Raw genomic sequence first — 19,626 nt, 5'->3', positions numbered from 1 at the left:
TCTGCGGCCAGGGTGTTATACTGTACCCGAGTGCACATTCCCAAACCCCAGCTATGCCATCTTCTTCAGAAGCAGACCTCCTCGGCGGCACCGTGATGTCTAGCACAGTTCCTGGCACTCACCCAGGAGCCGCACAAATCCTTTTGTAACTCAGGCTGGCCTTGCAGAAGAAGGGACACCAGAGCCCAGGTCTCCCGGGTTTCTCTTGCCAACTTCCTGCTTTCTTCTGACTTTGGGTCTCCTTCTGTGTTTCGGTCATTTATTCAGTCCATGAACTATTTCCTTGTAAGACACTAAACTAGGCACAAGGAGGATCCTGAACACGCGCAAGCAGCCCTTAGGAATCCAAGGCCTCCTGTGATTTTGTAGGGGCGATGGGGTGTTTTCCTCTGCAGCCTTCAGTGAGAGGAAACGCCTGCCCTGCGAGACCCAGACACGGGAATTTTAAGGATGGATGTGATACAGTGGGGCCTTGACTTACGAGTGTCCCGACTAACGAGTTTTTTGAGATCCCAGCTGTCTCAACGCCGATTTTTTGCATTGAGTTGACAGAGTAATTTGACTTAACGAGCTCCTTAACGAGCTCGGTCTCGGAACGAATTAAACTCGTAAGTCAAGGCCCCACTGAATTCTCATCCTGAGCCAGTTCATATTTTATTCTTTGTTTTGAGAACTAGAGATGGAGCATTTTCTATTGGTGTTATGACAAATTTATTTGATAAACACGGGAGCAACCTTTTAAACAAATTATTAATCTGTAAAGACCCAGTCTCCTTCCCCAGTCCAAAACAATGGTTTCCAAAATGAAAGAAAAATGAGTAAGTAGAGTAAGGTGCTCCAAATATTAAACTTTATCTCACAATCTAAGATTATCATTTTCTTCCCATCACGTTGCTTTTTTATTACTTTCAGAACATTCAAAATTATGTCATATTTTCCTCACGTATAATTGCCTCATGAATGTCTCTGGTGTTATCTTGTATCTTAAGAAATACTCATTCTTATCTATGACATCACTCGCTGCAAAGGCATTGGCTAACTAAGTTATCCAGGCTGCTGATGATCCTATCTTCCACTTAATTCCATTTGGTCTGAATTCTTCACACCATGGTAATGTAATTTTCTTCCTAAATGTGCCAGGTTTCCTATCAGGTAATTCAGTAATAAGTCCTTTTTTTATTTTTTTATTTTTGGTTTGTTTCGTTAAGTCTCACAAGGGTTGCCTTACTTATTCGAATTCTTTTGATCATTCAGTCACTTTAATGAAATCTTCCTCCAGTTGGAAAGCTGATATTTGGCTTTTTTTTTTTTTTTTCTGAGCCCTACCAGTAACTCAAGAGTTCAATGTCAAGTGGGTAGGAAACATTCAAAAACCTCACCTATTTTAAATCAGACTTAGAGACGTTGATTACACTTTTCTCCCACAAAAGAGAAGCATTGACACTGGTAAATCCCCTTTTCCAGGATTTATAGCTGTGTTTCTTTAAGAGTCCTCCTATGAGGCAATGACAAACAAGTTGAGCTCCCTTTCCTGCAAGTGCTCGAACAACCACCAAAGCCGCATGTTACAGACGAAGAAGGAACAATCAAGCCTACGTTTCCTCCCACGGATTTATGAGACTTTTTGTTCCAGCTATCAAGTTGCAGGGTGTCCAGAAAGAATTGCGGGCCATCTCGCCAGTTGTTCTTGCGGCCTCCACTTAACTCTGTGGGACTCAACCTCCCAACGAGTACACGTAATGCCGTAATGCCAAGAGGTTCAGACTCCATGATGTTTGTTTCAGACCCAAGTTGCATGCTGATAATAGCAGACAGAAAATAAAAAAAGAGAGATTGATGGAGATCATTCTAAATCTCGAAATAAAACCATAATTTCATTAGCAAAGTAAACTTGTAGCATGAGAAATAAAACACAGATCATGAACACAGCAAGCTCAAATTTTACAAAATTCTCTAAAGTGTTAACAAGAAGAAAATAAAGATCATTGTTTAATACTTTGTGTTATTCGAATTTGAGTTTGGCACAACAAACATATTTTATAATGCCACTTTAAATCAAATAAAATAAATATATACACAGGCGCCAAACTATAATTCAGCACCATTAATAAACTTTGGGTTCCATCTAAAAGGTGTTTGCTCTTTGTTATGGAGCCACTGTTGCACTCAGAGAAGGAAAATTCTCCTAGCTTTAGTCTATCGAGGCTATTTTACTTCTTCGGCCCCTGCTAATCAACACATCCAGATTTCCCACTAAAAGCACATTTATGCCTCCCATTTGGGATCCCTAGACATGTGAGCCTGTAACGGGACCCGATGCCTTCATTTTCCACAACTAGACCCTTGTATTTGGAAACACTATAATCGTTTGGCGTAGGAGGGGAAGGTGGTAAGAAAACGAACATATGAGAAAAGCAGGAAGTGTTTCCATCCACGTCAGCATCAAAGGGAAAGGACGAAAATTAATACCAATCAGGCTTTTCCTGTAGGGAGTCAGATGATTCCATAGGATTTTAAGAGCACTCCCCAAGGCCTAATTGAACAGGAAAACTCACACTTGTTGCCAAAAAGTCAGCAAAATGGTTGCTGAAACCCACAACCAGCTCACCAATGATAGCAACAGTAATTGTTTTAGTGTTCATTCCACTCTGGAAAAAACTCCCAGATCAAATCTCTTGTTTCCATTTAGTTCCATATAAGTTTTGTTTTTAGTTACAGAGAAAGGGGGGCTATACCCATTCCTTCTGCACTTTTTTCTCCTTCTCCTAAGCGTAGTCCCAGAGGAGCAGTTGTGGGTGGGGTTGGGGGAGGTTCCAGGAGCTGTGATCCCCGAGTCCCATGAAATCCCTGCTGCTGGGTGTAGTGAAGCCAAGAGGGTACCTGCGTACAGCACCAGGAAGGGAAGCCAGCAGGCCTCAGGCCTGTCCTGCTCCAAATGACATCTCCTGTGTTTGCCTCACAGAAACCGCCCAGTGGAGCAGGAAACAAGGAGAAATAGACTCATGGTGCTGGCCTCAACCTGTGAGGACACAGCCTACACCATGGAGGCGGCCAGGGATCACCTTCAGTATCACCTCCTCTTCCAGGACCGTCTCCTCCCCATGTGTGCCCGTGTCCGGTGGCTAGATAACTTCATCCTCACTAAGGTGCTGGCTGAAGATGGTCCTTTGCTCAGAGAATTCATGTTTTCAAGGGGAACTCTTTGAGCCCAACTGTATTATCTCAGTCTCTCAGCCAGCCATGTAACCTTGACCAAGTCAGCCTCCGTGGGACTATATACATAAAAATCCAGTTCAAAGGAAGTTTAATAATCCTTCCAGCTTCAAAATCCTCCTTTCTGGTCCTGAGACATCGGTTGCTGAGGGCAGAAGGGGGAGAAGGCAGTTTTGCTTGAGGGACTTGAGGGAGTCCTTTCTGTCTGCTGTTGAGTCCATGGGGCTCGCCATGCTGACATTGGCTTTGAAAACAGGACGTGAAACAGTAATTCGGGAAGAAAAAGGAGAAGATTCAAGGCTGGGTATTGCTTATAGATTTTAATATAAAATGAAGTCGTTCCACTTGTCAGGGGCTATCACTAATATAATGATCACAAATCAGACTTTGGTTATCAATCTGAGGGTTTCACTTGGGGCAGTGTTAAAATAAATTAAAAATCACATGCACAGAGAAGCACTCATTACTATTACTAGCCATCAGAAGCCAACTCTGGCTCCTCCTTCAGGGGGTGGCTCCCCAGGAAAGAAATGTCACCTGGAGGAAGTAAGGGGCCCCAAGTTCATTTAGGACCCAAGCCGCTACCTCACTTCCAGCAACCTTCACCTTGCCTTTCCCCACCCCGAGAAGGTCTCACGGGCAACCATTGTCTGAAAGTTTATTTCACTGGATTGTTTTTACAACAACGTTTTTACAACGTATATTCTATTTAGTTCTATGGCTCTTGTTTCTCGTCTCCCCCCCGACTCCCCAGATGAAAACATATCCACAAAATGACCTATAATTAAATGACTATTTTACAAAGAGCGAAAATCCAAAATTTGTGGGTTTGTTTTTTTCCAGAAAGTTCTAGTCCTAGCTGTGCCCACATCCCTTCACTAAGCAGTGATTCACCGAGTCATTTCATGTCTCTGGGGTCGAAAACAACCATCTATAAAGTTTCTCCCAGCTCTATGTCATCGTCAGTTTAACTGTTGCAACACTGCTTACCATTGTTTGAAAATCAGCATAAATACATCTGAGGTCTGTCTCCTCCGACCCAAAATAATTTTCAGATACAAACTGGCTCTGACCGGCACTACAGTGGGGCCTTGACTTACGAGTTTAATTCGTTCCGTGACGGAGATCGTAACTCAAATTACTCGTATGTCAAATCAAAAGTGAACGAGTGAGACACGTGATGCTGAGCTGATGTTGTGGCGTTCACTGTGACACTCGCTGCGCCAACTAGCGGTGGGGTATCTGAAGCTGGCTCGTAACCCGAATTTTAGCTCGCAACTCAAAGCAAAAAAATCGGCCAAGAGACTCGTTAGTCGGGACACTCGTAAGTCAAGGCCCCACTGTAGTTGTTTTGTTTTCATTTTGCACCCATTGTATAAAATCTGAAGTCTTTCTGAAACAGTGAGCTTCCACCCCCTTCAGCCCACTCTCCGTACAAGTAGAAATGTCTCAGGTATTCAAGGCACTGAACTTGCCAGCGATGCAATGGGAGAAAAGGCACCTCTCCTGCACCCCTTGCCCTTTAACAGCTGGCTCCATCAACAGCTTTTTTGTAGGCCAGGATCCAGGAGCAGAGATGAAATCTCCACATGACTGACAAGGCCTGACATTTAAGTGGTTATCTTATATATATACTTTTTTCTGATTTCTTCGTCTGCTGGCGAAGAAATTTCTTTATTTGCTGTAAAGTGGGAACGGTTCAAAGAAGGGTGCTATCTCCAGTTACTAATTAATTTGCTAAGAAACTTAAAAGCATTGCCTTCTGGGAAAAGGGGGCCTTTGGAATTGACAAGAACCATTTGTCATCAGGGGTGCAGAGGCTAAGTCACTGCCATCTCCAGTCCAGCTGCCATGCCTGGAAAGCTCCCTAACGGCTTCGCATGGAAGACTGCCCAGAGGGGAGGTCCAGTCGTGGAGAAAAGTTGAACCTGATGAATTCCAAATTTACCGTTTCGGTCATTAAGAGGCAGGCCCTGGAACTGTCATCACACGTGGGCCCCAAAGGGGGGGACTTCTCACATGTTCCAGTCCAATACACAAATATGATAGCCGAAGAGCCAAAGCATTACTCCTTCACTCACATGTCTCTATATGTTATGGATGTCCTCTGAGAAGCCATATGCGATTTCTCTCCAGGTTTCCCGGCTAACATGTAGCTGACCACGATTTTAACTTTTCATGCCATCATACAGCATTTGTGTACAGAAGCCTGACTTCCACAGGAACCACGCTCCTATAGACCAGTGATGGCGAACCTTTTGAGCTCGGCGTGCCAGCATACTGAAAAACCCTAACTTAACTCTGGTGCCGTGTCACATATAGAAATTTTTTGATATTTGCAACCACAGTAAAACAAAGACTTATATTTTTGATATTTATTTTATATATTTAAATGCCATTTAACAAAGAAAAATCAACCAAAAAAATGAGTTCGCGTGTCACCTCTGACATGCGTGTGTCATAGGTTCGCCATCACTGCTATAGACTATAGGTGCCCCACCAAAAGGAACTTATTTGAGGACCGGGGGGATTTTTTTTTACTTCTGAGCCATGTAATTTGAGTCTCCCTGTCATTAGACACATCATGTTCATTGCCAAAGTAAGGTAATACTAAGTGGTCTTAAATTCATCAACTAATACCAAAAAAATGTTTTTAAATATCAAACATTTTCACTAATGGAACCCTAAACAGTGTTGACAGCATAGTAGCAAAGAAACCAGAGCAGTAAGGAAAGAGTCAAGCGCAAGAAACCTAATATTCAATGATTCTTTGTTCAAAAGCAATGCTAATAAACAATAAAAAACAGCAGCTGTAAAATAAGGCATTATATGCTAACAAACAATATACAAAATCATGGCATAACTGATTTTGAAATATCTCTGAAATGTACCCTTTTATTTGTTCAATATGTTTTTAAATGTATGGGAGTACTTAGGGTGGTTTCTAGAAACATCTGCAAATTCTTTGATATCTCCCCTTCAAGAGTGGAGCTTGGGGGAAGAGATTAATCAAAGAATTTATATGCAAATATGCATAACCTTTGGACACAGACAATAGACAAGGGGAGGAATGGGGTGGGGTGGGAGCCAGGTGGAGGGAGGACAAAGGGGGAAAACTGAGGGATATCTGTAATACTCTCAACAATAATATAATTTTTTTAAAAAAATAAGAGTAGAGCTTAATGTCCCTCCCCTTGAGTGAGTTGCTTCTAACAGAATATGGCGGAGGTGGGGATGTGTGACTTCGAGACAATGTTTTAAAGGACATGCGGCTTCTGCCTGTTTCTCTTGGATCACTTCTTGTGGAGGAGACCAGCCTCCATGTTGTGAGAATACGCAAGCAGCTGGGCGGAGTCATCCACGTTCTGAGGAACTGAGGCCTCTGCCAAAGACCAGCGCCAACTTGCCAGCCATGGAAGTCAGCCACCTGGGAAGCAATGCTTCAGGCCCAGGCGGCCTTCAGATAACTGCAGCCGTGGCCAGCATCGTGAGTACAATCTCATGAGAGACCCTGAGCCAAACCGTTAGCTGAACTGATCCTGGATCCTGACTCGTGGGAAGTGAGTGAGATAATAGACAGTTATTGATTTTAGCTACTAAATTGGTGGGGGGCGGGGGGGGGGAGGAGTTCTACAGCAATAGATAACTAATATAGGAATTTGAACCATTTCTACATTAAGATTTCTGGAGGGGAGGAAGGGACATATATAATACTTTCAACAATAAAGATTTTTTAAAACAAAATCTATAATAATAAAAGCGTAATATGCTAATTAGACCGGACGACCTTCTGGATGAAGCCAGGTCTTCGAGGGAAGCCCGGTTCCCAGGTGCCAGAGGGAAGCTGGTGCCCGCAGCTGGGGGAAGGAAGTCCTACTCTTGCACGAATTTCATGCATCGGGCCTCTAGTAAATAAATAAAAAGGTTTCTATCACATAAATGTGTATGTCACTATTCAAATGTTATTAATTTATCCGTTGTCAATCCCATCCCATTAGAATGTGTGGACTGCAAGAAAAAATGTCTGTGTTTTTGTTTAGTGTTTTGCACTTACCGTGAAAAACGATGCATGGCACAGAGCAGGTGCTCAAATAAACATTTCTTGAATGTACAAATCAGTTTATGAACTTGTCATAATCTCTATCAGATAAAGAGTGGAGGATAGTCCTAGCCAGTTAGGCGCTGTAGATAGAGCGTCGCCCTGTGACTGTAGGGTCCCAGGTTTGATTCCAGTCAAGGACATGTACCTTGGTTGCAGGCTCCTCCCTGGCCCAGATCCTGGTCAGGGCTCTTGTAGGAGGCAACCAATCATTGTGTTTCTCTCACATCAATGTTTCTCTCTGTCTTTCCCTCTCTCGTCCACTCTCCCTAAAAATCAATGGAAAAATATCCCTGGCATAGATTAGCAAACAAAAGAGTGGAGGATAAAAAACTTTTTCAACTATTGTTTCATCAGTAGTAAACTAAATAAACTTCATCAAAGGGGCTAAATGTTAATACTGTTTACAGTAATGTTAAGGTAATTTTACCATATAGACACAGTAGCTGTGAAATCTATTTGTTGACAAAAGGAAAAGACTCCACTGAAGATAAAATTCTATAATTTCCACATTGTGTTAACCAATAAACAAGTGTGAGAAGAGAGAGTTCTATGGAAAGTTAAACAAAATTCAAAATAATAACCAAACAAAACACACACACACACACACACACACACACACACACACCAGAATCTGGTGTGGGAGAGTGGACTAAGAGTTCCCACAAGCATGTGATTAACTTGATTGATAACTTGAAAATGTTGAGAGGCTGTAACATGAGTACAATGTGGTAAGTCTTCTGAGAGCCAAAATCAATAGTCCAGTGTTCACTTTCAACACCGCAAGCTGGGCTGTCCTCCGTATAATACAGAGAGGTAGATCAGTCAGCTGGTCTTCTTTGTTCTGGCAGTTCTCTTATTTGCATCTAAAGATCCATATAATCAATCTAATTATTTTCCACCCATGGCCACCTAAATCCTTCTCTACTAAATTGACCCTTTGTCCAAGTGGTACAATTCCTCTGTGCTCTTCCATGGCAGTCACTGTGTCCTTGTACTTCCTTTGCACTCCCTGGACATTAAAGAAATGCTTAGTAAATGACTAGGCTGTGTTTTACCATTCAGGTCCAAGACAGCTTTAAAAAGCCCGTGATTATCGATTCGACAAGGAGTTGAGTATCCACCACAAGCTCCTATTGTGTTAGGTGAGGTGAATGAAGTGCTATATTTAAAAATTAGATATCTTCTAAAAAAAAAATAGAACCCACCCCATAAAATGTTACTGTAGCAGACAAGATCGTCACACTCATCCTTCGTTAAGGAATTGGGGGAATTGTATATTAATTCAGCTTTCTGGCTGAATCGTGTAGAGATGGAAACTACGGAAGGTCAGTGAAATTGAAAGTAGATAAACACTTCAGAAGGAGAAAAGTTTAATGCCAAGTCTTGTATCATGTGTTTGAGCTAAAACCAGATTGGCTTACATGTCCTGAAGGAAATAATCCTGGAAAATGAAAAGAGAAGAAGGGAACGAACAGAGAAAAATGATAGCACACAAATAAGTCAGTTACATAAAAAAAGACTTCAGAAGGGGATTCCACCTTTAATAGAAAAGTGATGATGGATTCTTCATGAATTATTGTTGCCTGGGGAAAGAATTAGAGTTGTTGGATGAGCTTATGTTTGAAAGAGGAGACAGCAGAAAGGAGGTTAAGGAGTGTGTATGTGGCCAGGTGGTAACTATGATGGGCCCAGTCAGAGAACAACCACATTTCTTCCTTGGAAATTTAAATACCAATAAACATCATGAGCCAGGTACAAACAACTCTCCAATAATCATAATACTGGGGGGAAGGAAAATGATGGTAAAGCAAAACAAGATGCTGAAATGCAGCATCATAGGGAATGAGAACTTTGCTTCCTAAGACAAATGTGAAGTCATAACAATAATAATAAAACGTAAAGTGATGATGATGATGATGATGATGATGAGCACGCCCCATGAGCGCTGTCCTTTTCTGCTCTCTCATACTCCACATCCCCACAGCACTGCTCACGTGTGCACATCCGGCCCTGTGTTGACTTGGGCATACAGCGGTCAACCAAACAGACACAAAGCCTGTCTTCTTGAAGCTTGCTTTTTAAGGTGGAGGAGACAGACCATTCATAAAATACATAATGAAAAAAACACATGTGACAATTCAGTGCTAATTTTTTCACATTAAACAAATATCTCTTAAATGAGATTTTAAAATAGGGGGGAATGTCTTTGATGTTGACTCACACATTTACCCTACCCTTCAGGATTATTTCTCACAAGGAGAGAGGGAGCTGAGCCATTTATGTCCCGACAGTCCTCAGTCCTGGGTTGAGAGCTGCTTCCAGGGGCGTGTGAATTCCCTGGCACAGGGCGGGCTCCGTGGGCCAAAGAAAGCCTTTGGGCAGATGGCTGTAGATGCTGGCAGGATGTCATAGCCCAGCTTGCTCTGAAGTGCTAAAGGCTGGGGGAAAGGGTGGGGCAGAGTTTGCTGCAGTTTATAATTATATGTGCTGCATTATAGAGTACAATACTACCAGACTAGGCCCCTGTGGTCCTCCCCTGGACCTGGCCCTCCCTACAAGGGGAAGGCATTTATGGAGCTAGGAGGACACAACTATCTGGAACCCATGCAACCCCTTGTAGACCATACTCTAAGTAGCGGGGATCCCAGAAGTCCTGCCTGGGAAGGGGGGAATTGTGACTCACAACTAAACACATGCTGGAGTTCTAACCCCAGTACCTCAGAATGTGACCTTATTGGATGTTGGATCTTTACATGATCATGTTTAAATGATGTCATTAGAGTAGACGCTACTCCAATATGGCTGGTGTCCTTATAAAAAGGGGACATTTGGACACTGAGGCAGACACACAGGTAGAGGGAAGATGACGTGAAAAGACCCAAGTAGAAGGTGGACACCCTTTAAGAATGCTGTCTCAACCAGACCCGTCTTGCTAGAGGACACTGTGTATCTCACATGGACCAGAGAGTGCTATTTCTATGTTGTCCACTGCTCACCAAGCCGAGTGATTTGCTTCTCGTATAAACCCGTACATTGTTGAGATAGGAGTCTTCAGATTTCTTAGGCACCAAGAAGTAGCAGCTGAAGCTCAGACAGACACTTGTGAAGTGGCCACCAAGGACCAACCCCAGATGACTGGGTGGAAAGCACAAAGGAAATAATCATATGCACATTAGGTTAAGCAGGAAGTGAGTCATGCATTTGGGACTGAAACATACACAGAATCAAAACCAGAGGAGTCGGAACTTACAAATCCATCCTAGCTGAGCTCAATAATCGACAAATAAGAGGTTTACTAAAAATAGATGATTCCAAATCCAGTACAGGAACAACAGGGCCTAATGAAGCCCATTCAAGCATAAAAAGGGCAAAAGGTCAATTCAGACCGGCTGGCCTCAAGCTGGGGATTCTGCCGTAGGCTGCAGGAACAATGGACCTAGCAGCCGGGTGCAGGGTAGGGTGACCGAGGACAGGTGTGAGGTACAGAAGTGTGATTATGGAAGTCCAGCATGATGTTGGGCAGAAAGATAAGACGCAGTCAAAAGCTGACAGAATAATCTAAGCTTTTAAACGGCCCCTCAATGAGCAGATCACTGTTGTAATTGCATTACTATATTCATCTAATGAAACTTTAGAATCGCCTAATAAAAGAAAAATTAAAGAATGATTAATGACTTTCAAAATAATCCTCTGATTTAAAAAGTGATCATTACGATAAAAATAAAAATAAGTAAAACATATGTTTCTATGGGCCAAGAACAAGATATTTTATTTTTGCATTTAATAATCTGATAAGGTAGGTATTATCAATAACTTCAATTTACATGTAAGAAAAAATGAGTTTTAAACAGATCAAGTAATTGGGCCAAGGTCATGTAGGTAATAAGTGGCTAAGTTTCTAAGCTAAATCTTGAATCTAAAGGTTTTGTTGTTTTTCTTTTCTTTTTGTTATTCACTACATATTTTAATTGAGAAACTAATACATACGCCTTGTTAAAAAAATCATGAATTATAAATGGGTGATAGCCATTTTTTCTACACCAGATATTCAACTGTTACTAGTTTTTTTAATAGATTCTTCTAGAAAGTCTATAAAGCAACTCTCTCTTTTTTTAAATTTTGTTTTATTGATTTCAGAGAGGGAGGGAGAGAGTGATAGAAACATCAATGATGAGAGAGAATCATTGATCGGCTGCCTCCAGCACACCCCCCACTGGGGACCTGTGCCCTTGACCGGAATCGAACCCGGGACCTTTTAGTCTGCAGGCCGATGCTCTATTCACTGAGCCAAACCGGCTAGGGTTAAAGCATCTCTTACTCTTCGTTTTTTTAATGCAAATAGTAGCATACAGTATTCGCTATAAAAATACTTTGTAAAGCTATTTTTCTTAACCACTACACCATATTGTTTATTTCCAAATGTTAAGCTCTTCTGATGATATGTAAATGATGGAATTTATAATAAAAGAAAATAATCACATATAAATGCTCAGTAGCATAGTCACAAAAGGACAATCGACAAGTACACCTGTAAATAACCAACATTTCGGGGTGGTTTCACTGTTAACGTGACTATTAGCAATCATCTCTTCGGTTCCTTTAAGCCTTATGATGATGATTTGGTGTAATAATTACCAAAATGTGCTTTGGGACCATGTCGTGGTCCCTAACTGCCTCTCAGGTGCTCTACAATATAAAATTTTTTTTCAGGATAAAACAAAGATGTTATTTGTCTTTTTCACAGTGGAGTTTTCCAGAGGCTGCATGTGTGTGATGTAGCAACAGATTGAATGCAGACACAGATAAGGAGCCAGCTGTCTTCGGTTAAGCCAGACATTGAGACATCTGCAAAAATGTAAAACAATGCCATTCTTCTCATAAAGTCTTTTTGTTTGGGATGGTTATTTTTTTTATTTAAAAAATATGTTGTTTCGGTTAACACTGTTATTACTATTTTAAGTGAATTTATAAGGAAATATTTCACAATTTTCTTAGTTTTAGTTTCTAGTATGGGTAAATGTTGGTGGATACACCTCACACAAACCCGTATGAGAGCCTTCTGGGGTCCTTGATAATTTTTAAGAGTGTAAAGAGATCCTAAGACTGAAAAGTTTGAGAGCCACTGGGTCATTTAGAGACGTGCTTGTTGCATTATAAATAACATGAGCCTGGTTCCGCTTGTAGAAAAATGATTTGAACATGGAAGGTCACAAGGCGAAAGAGTAAGAAGCAATGAGCAAGAAAAGTTCATGAGAAGAACAGCTATCCTCTAACTCATTGGTTCTCAACCTCCTGGCCCTTTAAATACAGTTCCTCATGTTGTGACCCAACCATAAAATTATTTTCGTTGCTACTTCATAACTGTAATGTTGCTACTGTTATGAATCATAATGTAAATATCTGATATGCAGGATGGTCTTAGGCGACTCCTGTGAAAGGGTCCTTCGACCGCCAAAGGGGTCGCGACCCACAGGTTGAGAACCGCTGGTGTAGAATATTCCTACCAGGCATGCCCCATACTAGGTGGGGGTGTTCAGGGTGCCCCTGGTCCCCTGTGTGTCAGGTTAGAAGTCCATGGTTTTGCATGGCTGGGTGGAAATGGTGGCCAAGGGTCAACATGGCACTTAAGATGGGCCCTCTCATTTCTTCCTAATGCCTCTCCTTCAACACACATGATCAATACTCAAGCATTCCAGGGAGCCAGCTCTTAATCTCAATGGATGCTTTTATTCCTATATGACTGTCCCTGAGCTTTGGCCTCCCTTCCCTTCAAATTGTTATCTCCTTACCCGCCCACCATTGGGACCCACAGCCCCCTGACTTCCTGCTCACTGTGTGGGACCTGGTGACTAGGAGCACGGTGAGAGGAACTGAGACAGGGTGTGGGTCAAAGGACATATCGGGAGGACTTTGGTTTGGAGATATAGGAGGAATGCCATAGAAGGCAAAGGAATGCCAAGTACTAATACTACACGCAGCTAGACTTGGTGATGATGTCAGAAAGGAATGGTATATGTTCCAGGGAACATTCTGGACTGAGTACAAATAAACCAAAGCAAGAAATCAAGAAGCTGTGTTTTCTTTTTGGTTAAAATATTGTCATAATTATAGCAATTTATGTAAAATTATAAACACTTGTGCTAATTACCATGCATCTCTGTGGTGATTGTGTTCATGACTAGGTCCCTGTGAGCTCACCTGTACTGTTTTCTTTGACAATGACGGCACGCAGCTGGGTGTTCATGTGTGGCCACACAGCGTGGCCTTGTGGCCCTGCCCTGAGCAAGACCAACAAAGGCCATAGCACACCAGCTGAGCCTGCAGGGCTGTCACAGAGGCAGCCCCTGGTCAACGTGCATGTGTGTGTGTGCGCGCGTGTGTGTGCGCGCGTGTGTGTGTGTGGTGTTTTCCTTTTCTGTATCTCCCATCTCTCCCTTTTAATGCCACTTCACTTTAAAGAAGAGCAAAGGTGGGAGTCTTGACTACTTGCCCACAATACCTGCATCTGGAACAGTGATCGATGAGTTACTTAATGGCAGTAGCAAACTAAAACATTCAAACAGAAGGTCCTCGTGTGATGTTTAGCTAAAAAGAAATCCTGATTTTGAGGGACTGTCCTGATTTTACATCTGTTTCCCCAAATCGTTCATGCTATTGTAATAAACAACATTGGCATAAATTAAACTTTATTTCTTTTTGGAGGGTGTATAGACAATGACCTAATTTTTTGTAAATCATCTTCCAGGAACACATAACATAGAGAAATATTTTTCTCCTATTAATTTATGTGACAAGTTTAGAGCCAGGGGGGAATAGAAAAATAAATAAATCCAGCCTTTATTTCAAAGGCATTACCACATAGTACAAGGGTCAGGCAGCCGTGGGCCCTGTCATTATGATATAAGGAGCTGTATGGCCTTTGACCATTTAACAATGCACCAGGAAATTGTAGGACACAATTTTATATTTTCATTAAGATGGTAGGCTTAAAAGAAAGGAGGACAAAAATGTTTATATTTCAAAATATAGAGATGGCAAGCACTAAAATTCCAGTTTTAACAGAATAGCAACGAAGATGCTTTTACTATTTGTTGAAAGCAGAATGCTGATACTTGGCCTTTTGCCCAATGATAGGACTATAGGACTGTATGTAGGACTGTCTATATTAGGACGATAAAATCACACACACAGTATGTTCTAGATTTAGGTCTAGGAAGAATTTTAAGTCAAGAAGGCACAACCTGCTACAGTGATCACAACCTTCTAGAAGTACAAACATCTAAGAGTGAGCCCCATAATCATGGGACCCACCCGATTAATGATCCAGGGACAGGAAACATACTCCCACTAAATACATTTTTAATGAGGACTGGAAGACAAAAGCAAAGTTGTATTTTTAAAAATATGTACTGTGTTCAATGTACAAATTTTCATTGTTTTTAAGTAAACTGGCTAGACATGAAATAAAAATTTCTCATGATGATATGAATCTGTCCACTTGAAACGTATAGGAATTAATATTTTTACATCTAACACAATATTTTAGAAAAAAAAATCATTTCAAAATTGTTGTCTCCTTGTTGCTAAAAACTGGGAACAAAGTTTGCCTAGTTGGTGATTCCTAATGTGTTTGGCTGATGTGGGAGTTCACTCTGGTGTATTTATTCCTCACAGACCTGGACCCCTTCTTTGGCTTTTGCAGATTTCTGCCCTGTGAGGGTGAAAGGTTTCTTATTCTCTTAAGGCCAAGGACCACATCTTATTCATCTATAGAGGTGACGCCCATATTACATGGCACAGAGTGCTGTACATTCAGTTCTTAATAACAATTTGTTAAATGAATTTTCTATCATAAGTGATTATGATGTGCTAATACTGTCCCATTCCACTGATGAGAAACTGAGGTTCAAAGAGGCTAAGTCACCAGTGCAAGGTCCCACAGTAGGAGCGGAAGCAGAATTCACACCAAGGCAGGGTAACTCCAGAGTCCGTGCTCTTAACGACTTAACAATATGCCTGCCTCACAGATTTATTCAACTGAAATACATGGAGTGCCTGCTGGGTGCCAAACTCCGTTCCAGATGGTGGAGGTAGAGCAGTGACCGGACAGCCAGGCCTGGACGCCCACGGAGCTTGCACTCTAGTGTGGAGAGTCTGGAAGTGTACGGGGAGAGGGGGAGGGGGAGAGTAGAACTACCCAATTATTTGATGACTCTAGGTCAGTGATGGCAAACCTATGACACGCATGTCAGAGGTGACACGCAAACTCATTTTTTTGGTTGATTTTTCTTTGTTAAAGGGCATTTAAATATATAAAATAAATATCAAAAATATGTCTTTGTTTTACTATGGTTGCAAATATCAAAAAATTTCTATATGTACCATTTCTCAGGCCAATGTGGACATGGCACCAGAGTTAAGTTAGGGTTTTTCAAAATGCTGACACGCCGAGCTCAAAAGGTTCGCCATCACTGCTCTAGGTTTTACCAGTTAAGGAAGTGCCAACTGTTTTCCAAAGCAGCCGCACCTTTTTGCATTCCATTAATAAAACACGTGGCTTCCAATTTCTCTACATCCTTGTCGACCTTTGTTATCACCTGACTTTTAAAAATTATTATCTCATTTTTAACTTCTGATAGTCTTACTTCTAAAACACAACCATTCTATGTCAAAAGTCAACCAAATTAAGAAAAAAGAAAGAAAGCCCTAGATCAGGGGTCCTCAAACTATGTTCCGCAGGCCACATGCAAATAAATATTGTATTTGTTCCCATTTTGTTTTTTTACTTCAAAATAAGATATGTGCAGTGTGCATAGGAATTTGTTCATAGTTTTTTTTTAAACTATAGTCCGGCCCTCCAACGGTCTGAGGGACAGTGAGCTGGCCTCCTGTTGAAAAAGTTTGAGGACCCCTGCCCTAGATTATGGAGCTCTAATTAAGCTCAACGCACCAGCGAAACTTGCCTGCGTTTCCATGGGGAAAGGATTGCCCAGGCACACAGTGGCCAGGACACCCACCAACTAACTATTGTGAGGCTAGTTTCCAGGTGGTTTTGAGATTATCAATGGGGCAACTTTTCACTCCAAGACCCTCCCTCACATATCTTCCCCCCAAGGCAGGACCAGATAAAACAGTAACTGTTACACAGTCAACAGAAAGCCCACTGAGAGGTATGTGTTCGTTTTCTTTCTTTTCTATAAATTCACATTTTACAAGGGCCTGTTTCACTAAGATGAAAGTAGATACCCGTGCATTAGATCTTAACCAGAAAAAGCAAGTCATCTCTTCTTAAGAGGCTTAAATCAGATTTGAGGTCATTTTTAAATGAAATAAATGTAAAATAATAAATTATTTTATATTGGGAGTATATTTTACATCTTTAATGCAATTTTTACTTTTTAAAGGTCAAGTTCCAAGTTTGGGGAATATTTATTTGAAAACCTGGCCTAAAACAAATAAACAGTGTGTAACAAGAAGGGGTGCGTCCATTTAGCAATTAGAATGCGTACAGTACAAAATATAACTGTAATATCTAAAACCCCAGCATAGCAATCTCAGCCAACATAGACTCCCACAGGAAAACTGCTACAGGCAAAACTGTAGATCTGTAATAGGAACGAACTGACTATACATTTGGACTTCCCCATTTTTCTTGGTTATGATTAAAGAAGCACCTTTAACTCAATAAAACACCAAGCATATTGTATTCAGGCTTAAGAAAAGAGTAAAGTGGGATTAAAACCATGGCATCATGCCATTTTAACTATGAAAGAACATCAATAAAATGTAACTGAAAAGCTCTTACCTGAAGAATTGTTTAGAGATAGTGTCATAAAAAAATTTTTTTGTGACTTTTTTCACTCAGTGCTTTGATCATACAACTATTTTTTCTCTTTGGGAGCTCCCATTGCCTCCAATTTAAATAAATAGGGTTTGTTTTGAGAATGGCTTCCCTGAGAAGGTACTACTGGGAAGCCTATAATGCATTCAGTATAGTCAAGTTCTTCCACATTTTCTTTTTGCCAGATAGAATATCTTACCTTCCTTTTCCAATAATACCTGTGACTTTCAACATTATACTATACTAGAGGCCCGGTGCACAACATTCATGCACTGGGGGGTGGGGCAGGGGGGCCTCAGCCCATCCTGCATCCTTTAGCAATCCGGGAACCCTCAGGGGATGTCCGACCGATGGCTTAGGCCCGCTCCCCATGGGCCTTAGCACTGCCGCAGAGGTGGGAGAGGCTCCCCCCACCACCTCTGTGCCCGCCAGTTGTCAGCCCGGTTTGTGGCTGAGCAGAGCTCCCCCTGTGGGAGCGCACTGACCACCAGGGGGCAGCTCCTGCATTGCGCATCTGCCCCCTGGTGGTCAGTGCACGTCATAGCGACCAGTCATTCTGTCATTCGGTTGATTTGCATATTACCCTTTTATTATATAGGATTAATATCATACTAAAATAACTTTTGTCTTTCATTGAAGATCTTACAAAACTTGGGTCCACTAATGCAACACCTCCTGGCCCCATCCCTCCCAAGGTTAGGGAATATGAAGTATTAACTTTCACTTGCCAAGAAGGTTAAAGTAAGAAGGTGCAGGATTTTTTGTGCAAAAAAGACCTTGGTGACCTAGATCACTAGTTCTCAAAATGTGGTCCTCAGACCACCTGCAGACTTATCAGAAATGCAAATTAGCAGTCAGGCTGGAGTGGCTCAGTTAATTGAGCATCGTTCCGTGCATCTAAAGGTCGCCGGTTCAATTCCTGGTCAGGGCACATACTCAGGTTGTGGGTTTGAGCCCCGATCAGGGAGTGTGCAGGAGGCAACTGATCAATGTTTCTCTCACATCTATGTCTCTCTCCTGCGCTCGTGCTCTCAAAAAAGTTAATAAAAACGTTTTTTTAAAAAAAGAAATGCAAATTATCAGGCTTCACCTGTGCCTATTGAACCAGAAACTTGGGGGTTTTAACTAGTTTTTAAAATATATATTTTTATTGATTTCGGAGAGGAAGGGAGAGAGAGAGATAGATAGAAATATCAATGATGAGAGAGAATGATCTATTGGCTGCCTCCTACATGCCCCACACTGGGGATCAAGCCCGCAACCCAGGCATGTGCCCTGACCAGGAATCGAACCATGACCTCCTGGTTCATAACGGTAATTGATGCTCAACCACTGAGCCAGGCCAGCCGGGCATTAACTCATTTTTAACAAGTCCTCCAGGTGATTCTGATGTTTGGTAGAGTCTAAGAACCACAGACTTAGGCCAACACATTCAATTGATAGTTGAGGTGTCTAACCTCAAAATCATCAATGTCAATATTGGGATTCAATTCCAAATCTCTTTCAGATTTCAAGAGAATTAAATACAAATGGCAAATTTCAACTCCTTTTCCCCTTGACAGTACTGAGTTGAGGGTTCCAAAAAGGCCGGACTCAGCAAAGAGATCATTGTTTTCAAAATCCTGCTCCTATCCCCTTAATCCCGCCCCCCTCCCCGCCCCCATCCCTGCTTCAATTTATATGATTTGTTACAATAGGCAGAATTTTGAATTTGGACACTAGAGAATGCATTCCTAGTCCAACTCTTCCATTAACAACTAACTGCCCTCAGACAAATCACCTCCCTTCCCTTCTGCTTACATCTCTACAAAATTAGGAGGGTTGATTAGATTAGATTAGAATTTAAGATTATCCATAGCTCAGGAACTTCATGATTCTCTGACCCTGACCTCTGAACAAATTTTCTCATCATCACCGAGCCAGATGGGAAAAAAATCCACTCCCCGGTGGTCAAAACTGAATTCCAAGTGCTTTTAGTTCACTTTTCCTCCATCATAAGCTTATGTACTTTAAAATAACAAACTGCTTTCTTTGTTCAAATGTCAAACTATATTTAAGCTGTGATCATTAAGGCAGAATTTAAAGAATAAATCATAAAACTAATCAAGAGAAGGAAATTGACCAAACACACTGGATAGTTTTACTTTTTCCCAGGAATGGAAATCTAGCATGTATACATGTTCAATCTGAATTAATATTCACATAGTTTACCCTGTGCATTTGACCACAGTCCAAAAATAGCAAGAAAAAAATGAAAATACTTAAAGCAAATAGTATTATAATGTAGGTTAGAGCATTAGCAATTGGCAAATTCAGCTGCTTTTCAGTGTGCTCATGTGATATCATATGTTTATAGACATGGTATTCAATATGTAGCACCATTATACATCTACACAAAGCAACTTACAGCTTCCCTGAAACTGAAGAGGAAGTGTCCAGAAAGTGAAACCACCTGGGCTTCCAGGAGAGG

Source organism: Myotis yumanensis, unplaced genomic scaffold (genome assembly GCF_028538775.1).
Source record: "Myotis yumanensis isolate MYYU_CA2020_CCGP unplaced genomic scaffold, mMyoYum1.0.hap1 SCAF_6, whole genome shotgun sequence".
NCBI lineage: Eukaryota > Metazoa > Chordata > Mammalia > Chiroptera > Vespertilionidae > Myotis > Myotis yumanensis.
This window is presented reverse-complemented; position numbering follows the sequence as displayed.